A 21,236-nucleotide genomic window follows, 5' to 3' on the forward strand; every position below is an offset into this window, starting at 1 on the left:
ATGGATTTTAATGTAACAAAATATACAAAGTTCATCAACATGTTTTCAGAGTCTATATTTCAACTAAACCTGTCCAATTTTTATGTAGTATCAAAGAAAAATATCTATAGGCTAACAAACTACTTCTCCTTTTTTCAACCACTTATCTCTGTGAAGCTAGGTTTTCTTCATATACTTTAATCAAAACAACATATCACAACAGATTGAAAACAAGACCACATATGAGATCTGTCTTCTATTAAACAAAATACTAAAGAGATTGACAAAACTGCAGAACAATGCCACCCTTCCCACTATATTCTGTGTTTTGGAAAACATAATTATTTTTCAGAAAAATAATATTTTACTTATATTAACACATAATGAGTTTGCTGTTGTCATTTTTTAAAGGAATGTATAAATATATGTTTTTAGATATAGTCAGTTTTAATTTCTAATATGGTAAATATCGATTTATGTATATAACGCACATTAACAAAAGCTCTTTGGGATCTCCAATATTTAAGAGTGTAAAGGAAGAAGTCCTGAGACTAAAAGTCTGCACATAGCTGTAGTTTAACCCCCATGGTAACCCTATGGTTTTGTGTACCAGCATTATTCCTATTTTGCAGGTACAGACACTGAGTCAGCACAGAGAGTCTGGGTAACTTGCCCAAGGGCACACAGGTGGCTGGGGGCTTCCAAATACATGCTCAGAACCTACAAGCTGTCCATCACATTATGCTCTCAAAGGAAGTGCAGAAGATGAACGATAGATAGCATGCTACAGAGGAAACCACACAAGCAAAAGAAGAGAATGTGAGTAAACACTGGTATAATCTTGGGGTAGAAAAGAAATTTTCATGCAAAATGCTAAAGACATACTGTAAAGGCAAATGGCAAACTGGGTAAAAATATAGTGAACACATTTTTATTTATCATATCCAATATAGTCTTTTGTTCAAACAAATGAGAAAACAAATACATCTTGACAGTAAAATGGACCCAAAAAAACCCAATAGAGAAGAAATACAAATGGCCAATAAACATGAGAAAAAAATGTGCATCCTAACTTGTAATTTAAACCCTGGAAATGATGGGATGCCGAGTATTGCCTATCCTGGTGTCACAGGTACAGCAGGACAAAAACACCGTGTTATGTGGGCGTCAGGGATCGGCTCCCTCCCAAGCACCTGTTGCAACATAAACAGGCACAGCTCCCTGGAGACCAATTTGGCAATAATTTTTAAATACCTTAAAACTGTACAACCCTTTGACACAACAATTCTTGTATCAATTGATTTCAAAGGAAATAATCAAAGATATGGCCAAAAAGGTGTTGGGTACAGCTTTGTTTTTATTAGTCAAAGACTGGAAACATCTTTCACGTCAACAGCAGTGGTCAAGTCGAGCCCTGGCTGGTGTTGCTCAGTGGTTAGAGCATCAGCCCCTGCACCGAAGAGTCTCGGGTTCAATTCCCGGTCAAGGGCACATACCTGGGTTGCAGGTTCACTCCCCACCCCAGTCGGGGTACGTGTGAGAGACAACCAGTTGATGTGTCTCTTTCACACTGATGTCTCTCTCTCTCTCTCTCTCTCCCCCCCTCCCTCCCTTCCACTCTCTCTGAAAAACAATGGAAAAAAATATTCTCCGATGAAGATTAACAACAACAACTAAAAAAAACAGTGATCGAGTTGCATGTATCATGGATGTCACCACATGGTCATTAAAATGCATAGAACGTCAGATGACCATCTCTAATAGGATGTGGAGGGAAAGAAGTCAATTTAAGCGAATACTGTGATTCCATTGATCTAAAGCTGAAAAACAGGCCAAATGAGTCTATGTTGTCAGACAAGAAGTCACGTCTGGAGCAGGAAAGAGGGGATGCGGAGAAGGTGCAGGAGTCCGGGGTTCTGGAAGAATTCTGTCTCTTGACCTAGTGAGGCTGCAAACGCTGTGCTCACTCTGAATGGTCATCGAGTCATGTGCTTGTGAAAAGTATCCTTTTCTGTACATGTTGAAGGTCAACTTAAAAGTTTCAGAAGAAAGAACTAGCAGTGTATATACAACACGGAAAAATGTGTGCTGTGTTTTTTATTATGATTGATTTTAGAGAGAGGAAAGGAGAGGGAGAGAGAAAGAGAAGCATCGATGTGAGAGAGAAACATCAATCGGTTGCCTCCAGTATTTACCCCAACCAGGGATCGAACCCACCACCTGGGTATGTGCCCTGCCTGGGAATCAAACCCTCGACCCCTCCGTGGGGGAGACAATGCTCAACCAACTGAGCCACACGGGCCAGGGCCTGTATGTAGTTTTTTTAAAAAGACACCCAACAGTATTTCAGAGTTTTGTCCCATTAAAAAGGAGTGAGGGCTCTTGTATACAAGCACATGCACACGCACACACGTGCGCTTGCACACACACACACACACACACACATGAAAAATGTCTAGAAGGCTAGATCTCAAAACATTACTGGTGAGCCATAGTTATTGCTGGGAAATGGAAACACAGATGATTTTTCCAATCTTCTTGCATGGCTCTATTTTCTCTGATTTCCCTAAAATGAACCTACACTACTGACAGAGAAGAATGACCTAACAGTGTGACCTCGGATGCCTGTGAGGCTCTGCATTACCTCCCAGCCCCAGAGCACACACACCCCCACCCCCGCAGGGAAGGTCAGAGACCAAGGACGCTCCTGAGCTGCTGCCGATAGAAAGCTAACACCTTCCTGTGGAAGGAACTAGGGTGTCAGAGTCAGAAAGGCCTGGTCCCGAGCCTCTGATCTCGGTTTCCCTGTGGTGGAATGAGGGTGAACGGAGGTCATGGATGCCCCGGCCTGACAGTGCTCAGGGAAGTTCGGACACAGGCTCCCCCAGGTTCCACAGAAGAAGAAATGGAGGCCCAGGGAGGCTAAGCAACGTCCTCAAACCACCAGCCTGGGACTCCGGGGGACACCCACAGAGTCCCCACAACCGAGTGTGGTCCAGCGGCCTGCCTCCTGGTCCCGACCTCAGGAAGCGCCCTGACCTCCCTGGGCCTCGGTGTCCCCAGAGTAAAGAGCAAGTTAGGCATTGAACTTGACCTCTGGTAGCCTCCCTCAAACCCCACACCCATCATTCCCATGAAACCCCCATGTGGAAGGCTGTGGCAGGAAAGGTGGATGGCTGACCCAGACAGGAAGTGACCTCATAGGATAATGACAGGCCAACATTCCATCGGGAGCCCCACCTGCTGGTGACCTCCGGGGTCATGGGAGCCAGGAGTGGGTAGGCATACAGAAGCCAAGGAGGAAACAGGATTTACTGAGGAAGGCCAGGCACATGGCAGACCCCCAGGCAGGGAAGTGACTTCATTTCACACTCAGTCCTCCTCGCTTCCGTCCCTGGCATGGGCGGCAGTTAACCCTGAGAGGGCCATGCTTTACCAGGCCCGGCCAACTCCACAGGCCAGGGCCAGAGAATCCAGGCTCTCTCCTCTCCTCACTCCTAATAGTCCCGATCCACAGATTAGGAAACTGAGGCTCCGAGAGGCTGACAACAGGAAAGGGACTCCGGGACTTTTCCCACTACACTAAGTTGCACAGAGATGTTAACTCAGGAAAGGCTTCCTGGAAGAGGAGGTCAATTAGCTGGGCCTTTAAGGATGAGCAACATTTGATAGACAGGAAAGGTATTCTGGCAAAGAAAGAGTGGAGCCAAGATTCAAACTTGGGCCCAGGTTTATCCCAGCCCATTAAGCAAAACAATACCTAAAACATAATACCTAATACCTAAAACCCGGCCGTGCAGCTCTCAGACCTCCGGGTGGTTGCTGGTGGGAGAACTCTGCCACCTCAAACCTCCAGTGGCAGAGGGACTGGCAGCAAGAAAACACCAGGGCACAGGAGGGGAAGAAAAATATTTTCATGTTTTTCCCTCTTCCTGTTTATCTATCCTCTTGATCCCAAAGCTCCCGGTAGGTAGCTGTTTGTTCAGGGAGAGTTCTGCCAAGAGTGACATCCTGCCATTGGCCATCCTGGACCAGGCACCTCCTGCCAGCCTGTGTTGGGGGCACTGAGGCCCACATCCCCCACGGACCCCTGCCTCGCCCAGGGAGGCTGCTTCATAAAGGAGCTTTCAACAGAAGCTGGGGCCCAGGAAGGAGCACCCGAGCCAGGGAGGTGGGGCTGCTGCCACCGTGTCCTCAGAGCCAGGTGGTACCGATCGGAGCCACTCTCGGCTCCGATCAGCTGCAGAGAGGTGGCAAGAAGGATTCGAGGAAACGACTCTAAGCCTGGCCAGGGCACTGCGCTGGGGAACGCATAGCATGGGCTGTGCCACCAGGCAGACATGGTATCCAGTCCTGGCTGACCTATGACTTGCTGTGTGACCTTGGCCAAGTTACTGAAATTCTCTGAGCCTAGTTCCCTTATCTGTAAAACAAGGATAATATTGGAACTTACAGGGATGTGGTGCGGGTAACATGAGGCAACACAGGAGAGGGCTGGCACCTAGTAAATGTAAATAAACATTATTGATTCCCACTCCCACCATCAAGCTGACCCCCTCACTCAACCCTGAAGATCGGAGGTACCTTAAAAATGTGCTCGAAAGAACAATTACTGCCTTAAGAAGGAATGAAATCTGACACATGCCGCAGCATGGATGAACCTTGAAGATATTATGCGAAGTGTTTAAATAAGCCAGACACAAAAGGACAAACACAGTATGATTCCACTTCCAGGAGGTACTAAGAGCAGTCAGCTTCAGAGGCACACAGAAAGGTGGCTGCCAGGGGCAGGGATGGGGGAGGAAGGCTGATGGGGAGTCAGTGTTTAATGGGCACAGAGTTTCAGTTTTGGAAGATTGAAAAGTTCTGGGTGGGGTGGGGGGTGGCGATAGTTGCACAACAAAGGGGATGTACTTAATGCCGCTGAACTGTACACTTAAAATGGTTAAAAGGGTAAATTTGACGGTATGTATATTTACCTCAATTTAAAAAACTAAGGGCTGATTCGAAAAAAGGTTTTTTAGATGCCCATATTCATTTCTGTCCCTGCCCTTGGATAGTTCACGGTCGAGGTGAGTGAGGCATGGAAAGAGCTAAAGGCTCCACCACCCAGGGAGTTGGTACCATCAGAGAACCAAGTGGTGGGAGCTGAGGAAAGAGACACATGCTGCCTCCGGGGCCTGGGAGGGCTGCGAGAGGAGGTGGCCCCTGAGCCAGGCGTGCACCAGCCCAGACTGAGCCACTGTCCAGGCTCCTTCCAGTACAAGGAGGGTCTGAGCCAGGTAGCTCCATGCTCCTGCACTCCTGCACGCACCAGAAGCACAGCGAGTGGGAGGTGTGCAGGGCCCACTCACGCCTCCCACGCCCATTCACACAGTCTCAGGCCAAAGACGCTGGTACAGCCCCTACATGCCAATCCTGCCTCTGCCTAGCCAGCCCAGGAACCAACATCCAACGAACACCAATGCCTCCTCATCTCTCCCAGCACCTACAACCAAAGAAGGCAAACTGTGGCCTGCCCACCTTCTCCAGGGCCAGGGATGGGGAAGGAGGTGGGTGGCTAAGAAGTACTCAGAGGGCATGCCCAGTGCAAGGAGACTTAGAAAAAAGCCATTCAGAGGCCCCCGACCCCAGCCTAACCACCCACCCTAAAGAATGGGGTGAGAAGCAGCAGGCCAAAACTTGGGGGTGGGAGGTGGGTAAAACCAGGGGTGAGAGGGCCTAGGGGATGGTGTAGATTCCACCATGAGTCACGGCGTGAACTTAGGCAAGTCACCTCCCTTTCTGGATCTCCTGAAGCCTCTTTAGTTTTCTTCTTGGTAAAACAAGGATTCTGTCCCATCACCCAGCAAGAACCCCTGGGTATACAGCCTAGAGAAGTAAGTGTGTGAGTCCACCAAAGGACAGGCAAGAGTGTTCAGCAGCTTTTTCATAATCATCAAAACTGGAAACAAGGCAAAAGCACTCTACAGAGGGGGTAAAAAAACATATTGTGGTACGCCCATACACTGGAATATTACACGGCAGTGAAAAGGGACAAACTGCTGATACCAACATTATCACAGATGAATCTTACAGAGCTTATGTTGAGAGAAAGAAGCCAGAAGAAACCAGACTGAAAACAGCTCATACTGTATAGTTCCATTTACATAAAGTTCAAGAATAAGACTAATCCTTGGGAAGTCACTCAGTAGCATGGCCACTTGAGAGTGTGGGAGGGCCGGGTAACTGATTGGGAAGGGACCCCAGGTAATACTCCATCCAGGCCACTGGAAATTTCCTGTATCTTTATATGAGCAGGGGTCACACAGGTAATTCATCTGTAACAATTCATCCAACTATGTACTGATTTACTGTCTGTAAATTATATCTCAATTTATAAAACAAAATACAAACAGCTAATAACTCATACTCTGCCTTCCTCTGAGGGATGCAGTGAGGTGATACTGATAGGCTGTATGCAGAAAAGCCACAGAAAGGGTCAGGCTGGAAGTCAGAAGGACCAGGGTTCAAATACTGATTCTCCCTCTGACCGGATACCTTTTATTCAGGTTTTTTTGTTGCTGTTGACCAGACTTTTTATTACAAAAGTAATTTGTACTTACTGTCACAAGTCAAAGATGAATAAAGGAAAAGTGTATGCCCTTCCCACCCCCTTCCAAGTCTACCTCTTAAGCTTCCTTCTACAAACTTCCTGTCTCCACCCCATACAGAACACAAACACCCCCCTCCCAGTTGATATATATAACTCCAACCCTGTCTGTTGGATGGTGGCATGCCATTTCATTGTATTTCTTCATTCAACAAATAGCTACTAAGTATCTATCATGTCAACCAGAAAGTCCTAGCCATTCATGGAAAGAACAGAGATATTCCAACAAGGCAGAGAAGGGGGCCTGGGGGGGAGTAGTCAACAAGAAATGCAACAGAGACACATTTTATACACTGTGATGTGGGCTACAAGATGCTGAGATTAAAAATGAGGAAGGTAGTTGAAAAAAAGGTCATATTTTAGATATGACAGTCACAGGAGGCCTATGCTGATATCGAAAAACAGGAAGGTTTTGGCCACGTGAAAAAGCATGCCAGGCAGAGTGAAAAACATGTGCAAACGCCCTGAGGTGGAGAAAAGGGGGGAACTGAAAGGAGACAGTGTGTTCTCCATTGTGCAGCCCCCAAATCCTTGTGCACACAGCCTTACATCCTGACAATTCTACTTCTTTAGGATGGGCCACCAAAATGTGCACTGCTTAGATAAAAAGGTGTGTGCCTTTGAAAAACTACAGTAGATACTGCCACATTACTTTTCCAAAAGGTTGTAGCATTTCACACAGAAACCAGAATTGCTTAAGAGGGCCAGTTCCCCACAGTCTCATGGGCTCAAGATGTTATCCATCTTTTTCATCTCACCCATGTCAAATCTCTCTACTTCTTTGTCTGTAGAGGAGGGTAAATGACAGTTCCTCCTCCTCAGGATGCTGTGAGGTTTAAATGAGTAATAAACCCATCTAACCTGCTGAGCCCTGCGCCTAGCACAGAGCGAGGCTCAGCAAATGGGAGCAGGCTGTTACCGTAATTTTTGTACATGTTCCAGGAGGTAACTGCCAATTCCATCATTACTAGGCTACAAGGCGAACGCCCTGAGGGAAGCTTTGAAGGCCCAGGCTCACAGGTGTAGCATGGCTGCCCCTGAACACAGGGGTAACGGGGAGAAGGGGGTGAGAACTCTAACTCAGCATGAGAGCACCTGGCTGGGAGTCCAGAGATCAGATTCAAGTCAACCTTTCTGAGGCTCAGTTTCCTCATCTATAAAATGGGCTAATTCATTCCCTCTTCAAGCAGCCATTCTGCAAACATTTCTGAAGGACCTACTGTGTGCAAGGCTTTATTCTAGGAGCTGACAATACAGAACAAAAATTCCTCTCTCAGACATACTAACTGGAGAAACAAACTATACAAATTAGTCAGGTATATCAGAAGGCGATACATGATAAGAAGAGGGTTCTGGAGATGAGGTATGAAATGTTAGATAGGGTTCCCAAGGGAGGCTTCACATTTGAGTAAAGACCTGAAGGAAGTGACATGGCAAGCTACATGGCTCTCTGGAGGAAAAGCATCCAGGTTGAGGGAGCAGCCTGTGCAAAGGCCCTGAGGTGGCATGTTCCCAGTGTGTCAAAGAAGCCATGAGGTAGCCAGTTTGGGTGGAGCAAGGAAAGTGAGGGGACCAGTATTAGATGGGGGTGTCTGGGAGGTCACAGGGGTGTCACTGTGACTTAATGGGGAGCCACTGGGGGCCTGAGGCAGAGAAGCGCCTTGATCTGATTTTGCATTCTAACAAGATCACCCTGGGCTGCTGTGTAGAAGAGTCTGTACGGAACAGGGAGGATGCCAACGGACCTGCCAGGAGTCTACTGCACTAGTGAAGTGATGCGGTGGCCTGGACCAGCAGCGCGAGGAAGGTGAGAAAGACGGGCTCATCCTGGGTCCCTCCACTCTTCACGGCACGCCATTTCTGAAGACTGAGAGACACAGAGGAACCATGGGCGACTTAGGCGCTGGGCCTGAACAACTGGAGGGATGGGGTTGCCACTGAGATAGGACAGACTAAGGGGGAAGTGTGAAGAGAGGACTGAACAGACAGACAGACAGCCATGCCTCGCCCTGGCTGCAATCTCAGAAGGAAGCAGCAGGCCCTGGAGACCTGCAACAAACGAGGACCTGCTTTCTAGGCCTGTGTGGGCCATTATGGAAGACAACTGGAAGCATAGAAAGGGAAAAGTGAACGAGAGGGCAAGTCAGTGTGGTATATTTGACCACTACAAGCTCTGCCATCCACAGAGCCCAGGTCACGGTCAAGGCTGCTGTTCGCAGGCCTGCGTCACAGGTGGGGAAATTGAGGGAACTGAGTTCTACAGTGAGCACCTCTTGTTTAGAAGCCAGAAAAGCCAGAATGAGCTAAAGGGGTGGGTGTGGAAGGCAGCCAGCCAGCCCATCTGGTTCCTACAGCTCCCACCTACCACCCCAACAAGGACCATGGAGCTGGTGCCCAGCACCCCCAACACCCAGGAAGTCTGCAGGACCCCAAGAGGCAAAGCAGGACTCTGGGTTTTCCAGGGCCAAGAACATGACTCCATCCAGACTCTATGGATGTCTGCTTTGGTATCTGTGAGTTCTTTTTTTTAAATTGGGGTTTAATTCACATACCATACCATTCACAATGCTATGCAACCATCACTTCTATCTAATTCCAGAACATCAAACTCAAAAAGGTAACACAAAATTACCATATGACCCAGCAATTCCACGTCTAGGTATATACCCAAGAGAGTTAAAAACAAGTATCCAAACAAATACTTGTACACCCATGTTCATAGCAGCACCATTCACAATAGCCAAAGGGAGATAAAACCCAAATGTCCATCAACTGATGAATGGATAAACAAAATTCGGTGCGTGAATACAATGAATTATTATTCAGAATTCAGCTATAAAAAGGAAGGAAGCACAGCTACATGCTACATGCAGATGAAACTTGATAACATTATTCCCAGTGAAAGAAGCCAGACACAAAAAGTCACATATTGAGTAATTTCATTTATAAGAAATACCCAGAACAAGTAAATCTGCAGAGACCAGAATACAGATTAGTGGTTACCAGGAGCTGGGAAGAGGGGTAGGGGTGGAGGGAGCTGGAGTGGCCATTTAATAGATACAGCGTTTCCTTTTGAAGTGATGAGAGTGTTTTGGATGTTCAACATCACTAATCAAGGAAATACAAATCAAAACTAACTACAAAGTGATATTACCTCATTCCTTTCCTGACTATTATCTAAAGGAAAAAAGAAAAAATGATAACAACTGTTGGCCAGGATATGGAGAAATTGGAACACTTATATACTGTTGACAAGAATGTAAAATGGTGCAGCCACTATGGAAAATAGTACGAAGGTTCCTCAAAAAATTTAAAATAGTACGACCATATGATCCAGCAATCCCCACTTCTGGGTATTTATCCCACTTTGAAATCAGGATCTCAAAGAGATATTAGTCACCCATGTTCACTGCAGCACTGTTCACAGTGGCGAAGAGATGGAGGCAAATCTAATGTCCATCATATATATATATATATATATATATATATATATATATATACACACACACACACACACATGCAAAAGTAAGTTTACAGTTGTATTTATTTGATTACAACTATAAACCTACTTTTGCCCACCTCATGTGTGTACCTATACCATTTTATTTATATATATGACTGAATATATATATCTTAACTTATATATATATATCTTATATATGATTCTGCAATATGCTACAACATGGATGAACCTTGAGGACATTACGCTAAGTGAAATAAGGCAGTCACGGAAAGACAAATACTGCATAATTCCATTTATATGAGAAATCTAAAGTAGTCACATTCATAGAGACTCAAAGAATGAAGTGGTGGTTGCCAGGGACGGGGGGGGGGGGGGGGGGGCAGGGAAAGTGGGGAGTGGCAAATCAACAGGCATAAAGTTCCAGCTAAAAAAGACAAGTAAGTTGTAGAGATCCACTGAACACTGTCCCTGTAGGCAACAGTCCTGTATTGTACACTTTAAAAAAGTGTTAGGAAGGCAAGTCTCAGGTTAAGTATTCCTACCACAATAAAAATTTTAAAAATTAAATGTTTTGGAATTAGATAGTGGTGATGCCTGGTTGCCCAATAGTGTGAATGTACTAATTACCACTGAATTGCACACTTTAAAATAGTTCATTTTTACATTATGGAATTTCACCTCAATTTTAATTAAAAACCCTGGGTCATTGGAATAATGCACTGCCATGCAAGTTTGGGCTCCAGTCCTGTGTTTACAATCCGGTTCCTTCTCTGTGAAGGCCAAATGACATCATCGCACACAGCACAAAGGTTGTGGTTCAAACAGAAGAGGGGGTGGGGGAGAGAACGAAGCCACCCACAGCCCATGTAGCCTGCGTGTACCCCATTCAAAGGCCCGGCCTCTTAGCAGTTGGGACCATGTTCATGTTCAGAACATCTGCGTGAACTGAGCAAAGCCCATCTCTGTTTGTGCAAACTCCTGATTCCCACAAGCAATGGGTTTAAGATCTACATACACAGATTCAATAACACCACTATCCCGCCCTCATCTTCAATCAAACAAGCCAGTTTTCCAGGTACCAACCGATGCACTATTAAAACAGACATTTGAGGATTACTCACTGGCAGCTTGGGCTCAAATGTGAATAATCAGAATTATCCCAAACTATCCAAACAACCCAATTTTATTAATGCCACTCTGTATAGCAGGCTCAAGTGACAGGGACTGGGAAACAGAAGAGGCCCGAGAGCACACCTCCCTACTATCAGCCCAACACTGGCAATGGAATTGCTATTTACATCCTTCCAATCAATTAACATTATTCCTTTGAAATGGATTGGCTTTCTGGTTTGATTAGTATTTCAAGTTCCTTTTATAGTTATGTAAAAACTACGTAAATCTAAGGCACTTTATCTAGTTTTATATTTGTACACATTTAAGTTAGATCCCAATAAGAAAACTTAGTGAGGCTTTTTTTTTCCTTTAAAAGGGAGTCCACAAAAAACAAACAAACAAAAAACATGCTGTATGATTCCATTTACAGGAAATGTCCAGAAGAAGCAAATCTATGGACACAGAAAGTGGATTAGTCGGCTGGGAGTGGGGAGTGACAAGTAAGGGTACAGGGTCAATGATAATGCTGTAAAATTAGGCTGTGGTAACAGATGCACAACTCTGAATATACTAAAAGCTACTGAGCTGTATGTTTTAAATGGGTGAATTGTATGGCATGTGAATTTTATCTCAATAAAGCTATTTTTAAAAGGGGGAGTCTACATACTACCCAGGTTTGAGCAGCACTAAGCTAGAGAAATCACAGAAAACAAGCCCACCTATTAATAGCTTCTCTCCCAGGCCCACCAGTCTCTCCCTCCCCTTACACCATCCCCAAGGGCTCAGAGGAGGAGGTGAAGGTGAAACCCTAAGTCGGCAGACACGGCCATCCCGGGTGAGCAGGGGGCTGCCCTGGAACACCACACAGGACTCCAGTCTCCTGGAACTCACTTCACACACTAGTAAGACACGATTTTAAATTACTAAACCAGGAAAAACTTAAAAATGATGAAAACCACCAATGTTAGTAAGTGTACAGGAACTGTGAATCATTTTTACACGATGGCAGTGTCAAGGAAAGGAGAATGACAATAGATTCAGAGCCTCTGTGACCCAACTGGGGTCAGGGTAGAGCCAGGAGCGTGGGAATCTGAGCACCGGCAGCCCCTTCCTTAGGAGGCTGGAGACATCCCCACCCTCCGCCCACACACACTGGGCAAAGCCTGCCACTAAAGACAGGGTCCCATCAGTGGGACCCCAAGCAGTTTCCTAGAAGGGTCTGCGTCCACAAGGGGCAGCCCCACTGCAGCAAGAAGGGAGGCCTCAGGGTCTGCTCTCTGTCTACTCAACAGATTGCTCTCTCTTCAGGCCTATTCCTTCCAGGGGTGCTTGGAAGAGACAGGAAGAGGAAGCCCCTGCTGCGAGCAGCTGGGTGGGAGGCAGTGGAGGAATGCCGGTCCACCCAGACACCAACTTGTCTGCCCTCATGACAGAATGATCCCTTTTATCCCAACGCCTCCCTCCTTTAGAAACCTACTCTGAACTGACCACCCCCAGGAAGCCTTCATTCTGTCTCCAAGAAGCCTCACTGAGCCCCAGCTCAGAGCCAGGAGGAGATGGGCACCCCCATCTCCCAGTCCTCAGCTCAGGGGGATGGTTCCCAGGAAATGTGCCCAGAACTCCGGTGGCAGTGCTGGGGACCGATGGCCAAGTGAAAAAGCATGTCCCAGAGCCATGGACCAAGTGTGATCCCATTTATATTCCCAAATCAAAAACTACACAAAGTCACATAGAGGCACAGAGAAAAGACTAAGGGCTATTCAGCAAGTGCTGACAGTGTTAACCTCTGGCAAAGAGAGAAAGGAAGGAGGGGAAAGGGGACTTTTCACATTTTACTCTCTATGAAGCTACTACTTGAATCCTTCATAAAGATAACTGCTTTACATAATTGCTTAATTGAAAACATTTTTAAAGGCAAGGTGGGTGTCCATCACCTGGGAACTTGCTAAGCAAGCTCCCTCCATACACAGGAATACTACTCGGCAGTAAAAAAGGAACGCAGTGCTGAAACATGCGGCACCCTGGGCACGTCTCAAGAAATCATGTTGAGTAAAGAAGCCAGACATAAAAGACTACCTATTATATGGGTCCATTTATGGGGAAATCTAGAAAAAACAAAACCATAGTGACAGAGAGGAGATAAGCGGGCCTGGGACCAGGGTGGGAGTGGTGACTGACTGCAACGGACAACAAGAAACCTTCTGGGTGATAAAAGTGTTCTCAGACCTGACTGAGGTGGTGGCTACACGTCCGTGACATTCACCAACACTCACCCAGCTGTATACTTAGAATGGGTAAATTTTATGGTACATATACCTCAATAAAAAACATTTTTTTAAGTAGGTAGAAGAGGGAATAGGGAGTAACTGCCTAATGGGTATGGGTTTTCCTTTGGGGTAAGGAAAATGCTTTAAAAACTGATAGAGGCGACGGTCACACAGCATTGTAAATATACTCAATGCCACTGAGTTATACACTTGAAAATGGTTAACTTTATGTCATGTAAATGTCACCTCAATTAAAAAGTTTTAAAGGTAAACAAGGAAAAAATTATTATACCCATTTTGCAGATGAGAAAATTGGGCTCAAAGGAAGCAGTCCACTGCCAGCCCTGGGCTCACCTACCTGTGCCTCAGCCTGGTTTAGAGCTCAGTAGAGGCCTGCCCTGCACCTCCCCCAAGGGCTCTGCAACTCTGGGGCCCATCTCCAGGGAGGGCCCTTCTCTCTGAGGCATTTGGAAACCAGAGCTTCCCCACAGGTCTCGGAGTGAGCCAGCAGAGCAGCACCTGCAAGAGACTCCCAAAGTCCATGACAGGGCTGCGTGGAGGGCGGGGAGGGAACACCCACTCAGAAGGTGGTCAAACTAAGGTTAAAGCACCACAGGGCAAGGCTGCATGTGTGGAGGGTCCCCCATCAGATGTAGGAGGGATGAGGTCTTCTAGGCCCTCCCAACAGGGCCCTGGGGCTCTAATGGAGGCTGCTCCTGGAGAGTGAAGAGGTCAGCACCAACCTCAGGGACCCCAGGAGGAAGGACTCAGTAACTACAGGGCAGCAGTCAAAGGGGCAGATCCACCAGCCACTTTGTGACCAGCAGGAGAGGGGTTAACTCCTCCATGGGGTCTACAATTCCAGGAAAAGGAAAAGGGGAGGAGAAATTCCCCCTGTGCTTTCTAAACAGTATCTTCAAAACACCCAAGTATTCCCCGTCCATCACTGTGGGGTGCAGGACAGAGGCCACACACCTGCAGACAGGCCCTGGGCTGAGCAGGCTGCAGAGGCTGGTGCGGTCCAAGGTCATCTGAGGGCACCCATCTCTCCCCACTATGCGCTGACCCAGCCTCATGGGTTTCTCATGGGCGAGGGCGGGAAGCCCAGTAGTGGACCCACAGCCCTCCCAGAACCACACCCTCCCTCCTCCTGGAATTTCCTAAAGCCCTAGCTCCCTGGGAATCTGCAGGGTCATCAGCGACACACCCAATTCCCAGATGCTTCCCGCTGCCAGCCATGGGTATGTAGGTAACCCCAGATGCCCCCTGTCTCTCTCATAGAGTACCCCAGACCAAACAGGGGTCCCTCTCATAGCTATATCAGTTACAGGAAATATATAAAAACAACTTGTGAAGTCTAGAAATTCACTATTAGACATTCACTCCTTAGGAAAGGCTAAGGAGTTTTCAAAGGCTTCAGTTCATTGAAAGGAAGGGAAGCAGAATTTATTAACCCATGGGTGTCATGTGTCTTGACTAAGGGCAAAAATAGGCATGTTGATCTTGGGGCAGGAGGATGTCTGAAGCCCCAGCTCAAAATGAGGGGCCCCAGGGAGGGCTGATAGCATTTATAAGAGGGCAAGGGAGGTCTCCAGAGAATGGGGCAACAGAATGTGATCCCTAAAAGGAGAGAGGATTCTGGTGGGCCTCCAGCCTGTGTCCTAAAGGGGAAACTAGGGCTACCTCAGAGCCCAGAGTAGAAGGGACAGAGCCCCAGCATGCAGGGTCTTTCCCAGTAGTCCAGGAGTGCTGAGGGTGGAACCCCTCCCCAGATCCACAGATCTGTCCATGACCCCTATACATACCAAGCTGCGTCACACCTTTGCAAGGGCTGTTCTTTCTGCTTGGGAAGCCTTCCCTCGCCCTTGCAAACACCTGGCCATCCTTCAAAACCCACCTGAAGTATCACCCTGGCCCCAGACAAGCCATTCCCTCCCTCCAGCTCCACCCACAGCCAGCAGAGACCCTGCGGAGGTACCAGTCGGGTACAGCATAATGTACATATGGGCCTCTCTCACCTGGCAGGGGCTGAGTCTCACTCACCTCTGGTCCCCTGCATCTCATACTGAACCCCGGGCCAGAACCTGAATCAAGAGGCATCCCGGTGCCTTCCCACCATGAGACACTGTGCAAGCACCCTATCCTCTCCAGCCTGACAGGTCCCTCAATTTGCTGAGAGAATGGTGATAACAGAAGCGCCTAAAGTTTACTGAGCATTTACTATGAGCCATGAGCTACCACAAGCGCTCTCCATGCACTACCTCCTTCCATCCTTGAGACATTCTTATAAGGGAGTTACTATCATTAATCCTGTTACATAAGGGAATCAGGCACAGAGAGGTTAAGCGAGTTGCCCAGGGGCACACAGCTAGTGAGGGAGAGACCCGAAATGTGGGCACTAGTGGTGTGGTTCCAGATCCATTGGAGAGGCAGGAAGATGACCCAGGGGGTCAGTTGTCAGGACAAGCTCTGCATGGAGGAGGAACCTTCTCTTCCTCAGGTCCCAGCCAAAGACCTAGGAAGAGCAGCAGTGCCTCCTCCCAGACTGAGCCTGCTGCTCCCAGGCCCATCCCCATTTTGAGTGCCAGTTACAGGAAACATAAAAGGCCCATCTGCAAGCTCCTTGGCCCTGGACCAGGGAGGTGCACAGCTGCCCACTGGAAGGCAGAGCCATGATTTGGGGCTATTCTTAGCAAACCACTGGCTCCCCTCCCAGAGGCCCAGAAGGCGGCAGGCCCAAGCTTCCATACACCCTGCCTGCCATTTCCTGACACTGTGTGGAGGTGCCAAAGAGCTAAGGAGTGGCTGGTGGGCAGGGGTGAAGACAAAGCCCTCCAGCTTTCAAATAAGAGGCACCTGCATGCCCAACCTTCCCAGAGCCAGGCACCTGACGGCTGGAATAGCTCTGGACAGTTCTGGGCACAGGCTCAAGATCAAAGCTCCATCAACCAAGTACTAACTGGGTGCCAGACCCGGGACCACAAGCTTTCCATGGATTATCTGCCATTTAACCCTCACAACACCTCCAAGGGCTATATGTTACTGGGCTCATTTTTTAAATGAAGAGTTTCATTTTAATTGAGTTATTTAAGACATTAAGTAACTTGCCCAGGGTCATACAGCAAATTAATGTCAAGCTGTATCTAGACTCTGGGCTGGCTCCCAGTCTCCAGGGTGGGCAGAAGAGGGGAGACTGCAGCCAAAAGGTAGGAGGCCCCCTTCCCTGCCCAAGCCCAGGGTTTGGGAGATGTGCAGTGTACACCAGAGAACAGTTTCATCAAAGACCCCACAGTATGGCTATACTCCCCCCCCCCCCCGCCCCAGGGATGGTCCCTTCCATGCCAGACATCCTCAAGCTTGGGTTCGAGAGTCCCAGCCAGAGTCCTCCCCCACCCAGGACATACAGCCTCACTTCAGTAAACTTCTGAAGACTCAGGGAAGATGAGACTGAAAGGTTCAGGGAGCCCCTACTCGTTCTTAAGGCATGCACCCAACCCTGTTACTAGAGAGTAAGGAAGTCAAATGATTCTCAGAGCAAAACAGAGACTACGGAGCCCTTTGGGGGCTTCAAACTCCAGAGTCGGGGTCTAGAAAGGAAGCTGCAGCACAGGGGACCTGCACTATCACCCCAAACAGGACCAGTTCCAAGCACTGCTGCCACACGGAGTCATGGGGATCACTGAGTACTACATCTCAGTACCCACCTCTGTGCGTGTCCGGGCCTCTGCCGTCAGGTAGCTCAGCAGGTGTATGTGTGTGTGTCCCTGGGGAGCCCACAGCCTTCTCCATGTCTGCCCAGGTACTCGAGCCACTTCTATGTGGCTCCATCCATGTCTTGTGCCCATGAAGGTCAGCTCACATCCACGTGGGTAGCCCAAATGTCTGCCCACTTACACGTCTGCCTCCCACATGGGGAAGTTCAAATCTTCATGAAGGTGCAGATCTGTCTACATAGTGTCTGTGGCCCATGTGTGGTCCATGTGTCTGTGTTCACATTGTCTGCCCCTATATATGTATTGCCCACCTCCACTGTCTTCCTGTCTGTCTCCATTATGTCTCTATCCAGTGTCTGTCTCGGCCCCGGCACTACAAACCTGAGTACGCATACATCTCTGCTCACAGAGCATTCCTCACCTGTGCCGGGTGACCCTGTGTGTGCCACTTGTTCGGAGGTGGATGGGCATGTTCACCCAAGTGCTCACAGTGCTGGCCCAGGGCTGCAGGGTGAGCTCAGCAATTCCCACTCCCAGAACATGCCAAGGCTACGGGTACAAGCACACTGCCACCCCTACGAAGTGTTCCAGAAAAGCAGAAACCGGCTAGGGATGTTGGGGGAAGGGCAGAGCCCCAGACACAACAGAACCTCAGATGTGAGGTCAGTGCTGCCCCAGATACCTCCCACCTCAAGCCAGCCCTGCCCAGCCCACCCACCTCTAACACCCCAACTCCAGCGCCGATGGCCAGTGACTGGGAGAGTGCCTGTCTGCACTCACAGGAAACAGTGTCTGGTCAGGGCCTCCTCCAGCCTCCCAGCCTCATCCCCAGCCCCCAGCAATAGAGGCTCTTCAGAAAGGAAGTGAGGACTTCCTCCCTGCTGGCCTCTGAACCTCCAGTAAGGATGGATCTATACCCCAAACCTCAGAGGCCCCAGGCCAGCTGGGAGAGCCGGTTGCTTAGCCTGACCCCAGAAGTCAAATGAGTTTCTTCAGAAATCTACCATCAGGAAAAAAAACACCCGGAGGTGGGACTGGGGGCACATATGTATATGCAGAAGAATTTCCTGGGCCCCCTGCTGCTCCCTGCCCCTGGGGGTGGTGAGAGGTCCTCATTACTAGAAAGGTAATTAGGAAGGATAGGTATGGAGCTGAAACATTTTAAGCATATTTTTGTGATTGCTTGAGAACTGGATCCCAGCCCCCTCCCCCCAAACAGCCTACGTCACTCATTTAGCAAGGAATCATATGTAGTCTCTTGGCATTCCCACTATCATTACTAGTCCAGGACTGGTATGGAAACCCCATATCAGGAAACTGGTTGATGTCTTATCTTCCCTGATGGGGCTGAGCCACAGGGGACAGAACCCTCCAACTCCTCCCACCACTGCCATCCTCCCAGGCAGAGCCCAGTGCCTGGCATTTAAGAGGTGCTTGGTCACTGGGTCTGGTTGCTCTGCATAAAAGCCCAGGAGTTAGTAGCTGGGCCTCTGGTTGAGAAAGTAAAGAATCCCAGAAGCTTGCTGAAAGCAGGAAGCTTTCTTCCATCTCTGACTCCCCATGAGATAAGAACATGTTCCAACCATCCAGGCCACTTTAAATGGGGCGCAGCAGGTCTCCCACACACCATACTCTGCTTTCTGACAGGTCGCTCGCTGCCTCTTCAGCAAAAACGTCTGAAGATGAAAGGGAAGCTCTCCTGGGAGACCCAGGCCTACAGAGGGAAAGGGCCAGAATGGCCCAGAATCGGAGCTTGTGCCCACTGGTACCTCTGGGCTCTTCCCCTTCCTTAGGCCTCAAGGCCCCTAAATATGGGCCCGGGGGACCCCAAGTGTGGATCAGGAGACAGCTTCCCTCCCGGCAACTACGCAGGAAGCCCGGCTTAGGGGCCACCCCTAGCCCTAGCCACGAAGAGTGGAGGTGTTGCCAGCCCACGTCCATCCAAGAGCAAGGAAAACCTCCGGAGAGGGGGTCGCCCAGAGCGCGACAAACAAAACGACCCAATATCTGCTCACTGTTTAGTACGCGATGTCCCGCTTGTCTCCCCGGCACCAATCCCGTGCGAGTCTGGGTGGGGGCCCATCTCCTCTCCTGGGAGCCCGGAGAGGCGCGAGCTCCAGGGGATGGAGAGTGGGTGGTCGGAGCGGCCTGGGCGCGGAGGGGGGGATCCCCAGTCTGCCCTCCGGGATTCAACGGTACCTGCCAGCCTGCGGTCGGCGCGCTGCGCGGGGGCTGCGGGCGCCCAGTCAGGCGGCGGCTGGGCGAGCCCGCCTCGGGCTCCGGCTCGCTGCTCCCAACTTCCCCAGCCCATCCGTGGGCAGCGGTGGCTCCGGAGGCGGGCAGGCCGGGCGCGAAGAGGCGAGGCCACCAGAGCAGGAGCCCACGCTCGCGGGCGGTGGGAGCTGCGCGACCCAACCCCGGCGGGCCGATGTGGTCCCGGCGCCCCGAGCCCCCAGCGCAGAGGGGCGGGCCTGCCTGGGCCGCCAATCACCGCTCCCCGCCACCGTCCGACCAGCCTGAACCCCGGCCCCAGCCGACGAGGAGGCGGGGGGCTCGGATTTAAAGACACACTCACCCAAGCAGCGTCCGGATAGGCGTCCAGAGCCGCGGCTCCGGGGCCGGGAGGGAACGGCTGGCCCCACCTTCCCCGGCCCCGCTTCCTCCTTCCGCCCTCCCACCCAGCTTCGGGAGGAAAAGTTTGGGGCGGGGGAGACTGCCTGGGAAGCCAGTTCCTCTTCCCCTGTCATTAATTCGGTTCGTTCTGGAAGATACCCAAACCCTACATCCAGCCTCCCTGGCTGGAGAAAGAAGCCAATGCTGTCGGCGCCACACCCCCTGCTAGACACCAGCTCCCCGGGAGACCGGCGAGCCTGGGCTTACCTCGCCCCGCTCTGCCTTTTAAAGCCAGGCGGGCCTTACTGTGCTGTGCAACCCGATCTAGCAGATTGCCTTCTCTGGGCCTCAGCCACTCCTAGTATCAACGCGAGAGCCATGGAAACCCAGTGAAACGCAACCCTCCTCCCCCCCCCCCAGGCGAAAAGGGAAGATCGGGCAAGAAACTTGGAAGGGAAAGGGGTCCCTCTGTCCCCACCCCTTGGCTACGGTTGACACTCACAATCCCCGCCCCCCAGGGGAGCTGGCCAGGGCCTCCCGCGCCGCGCGGGGTTCTCACTGCGCCGCGGCGCAGCCCACCCGGCGCGCAGCAGCCCTGGGCGCGCCCTCTCCGTGGGCATCCACGTGCGCTCACTCTCTACCTTGCCTTCCTCTCCGGCGACGGGCTTTGTTGTGGTTGGTGAGTCACTTCCTCTTTCCGCTCCACACTTCACCCTGGAAATCCTTCTTCCTCACCTGTCACTACCTGCCTCGCCCCCAGTCAGCGCTAGAGCGGGAGGGAATGGGACCCGGGTCTCCCATAATGAGGGCAGCTCAGGTTCACTCCATCCAAAGTGAGACCAGAAAGCGCTGGGCTGGGAGAGGGACACTCGGCCCCGCAACCTTCCCGAGCCCTAAGAACATACAGACGAGAGAAATGGCTGTTATTTGTGGTGCTCACCAGGTCTCCAGCACCCAGGTCTCAAGTGCTTCACCTGGATGATTTTATGAGGTAAGTACTTTTATTACCCCTATTTTAGTGGATGAGGAACCGGGGTCCCAGGAATACTTGTCCTCAGCTCCAGGCCTCCTCCTGCCCCACCTAAGGTGTGCCAGGAGGAGAAGAGCAGGGAAAGTCCGGGAGCGGTCTTGGGAAGCAGCCCTGACCTTCAGAGTCAGCCTTTAAGCTAGGCTCAAGTTGGCTCATGGTTTACAGGCTGCATGGTCTGGGAAAAGTGACATGAGCTCTTTGATCTCCAAGTTCCTCATCCACAAGAGGGCCTGTCCTCCTTCAAAGAGATGTTGAGGAGCCAAGAAGCAGGGGTGTGTGATGCGCTGGCATAGTGTGTGTCACACTGTAGGCTCCATCCTTGGGTACCATTCCCTTCCTCCCTCCTCTCAGTACAACCCCATAACTTACCCCTCCTGCTGTCGGATTCCCCAATGATGACCAGCCA

General features: G+C 49.9%; 1 protein-coding gene across 2 annotated transcripts in view; it reads right to left on the reverse strand.

Moving 5' to 3' along the window:
- PALD1 (phosphatase domain containing paladin 1) overlaps nucleotides 1–19,830 on the reverse strand; it is a 75,092-nt gene extending 55,262 nt beyond the window's left edge. Inside the window, exon 1 of one of the 2 annotated variants that reach the window (XM_081158674.1) lies at nucleotides 19,763–19,830. The gene's annotated coding sequence lies outside the window, so the exon portion shown is untranslated. Of the gene's footprint in view, nucleotides 1–19,386; nucleotides 19,607–19,762 lie in introns of those variants that run through there. The other variant, XM_081158673.1, reaches the window with a different exon arrangement.
- Between the last annotated feature and the right edge of the window lie 1,406 nt (nucleotides 19,831–21,236).

The sequence above is a fragment of the Miniopterus schreibersii genome, assembly GCF_964146895.1.
Source record: "Miniopterus schreibersii genome assembly, chromosome: 14".
NCBI lineage: Eukaryota > Metazoa > Chordata > Mammalia > Chiroptera > Miniopteridae > Miniopterus > Miniopterus schreibersii.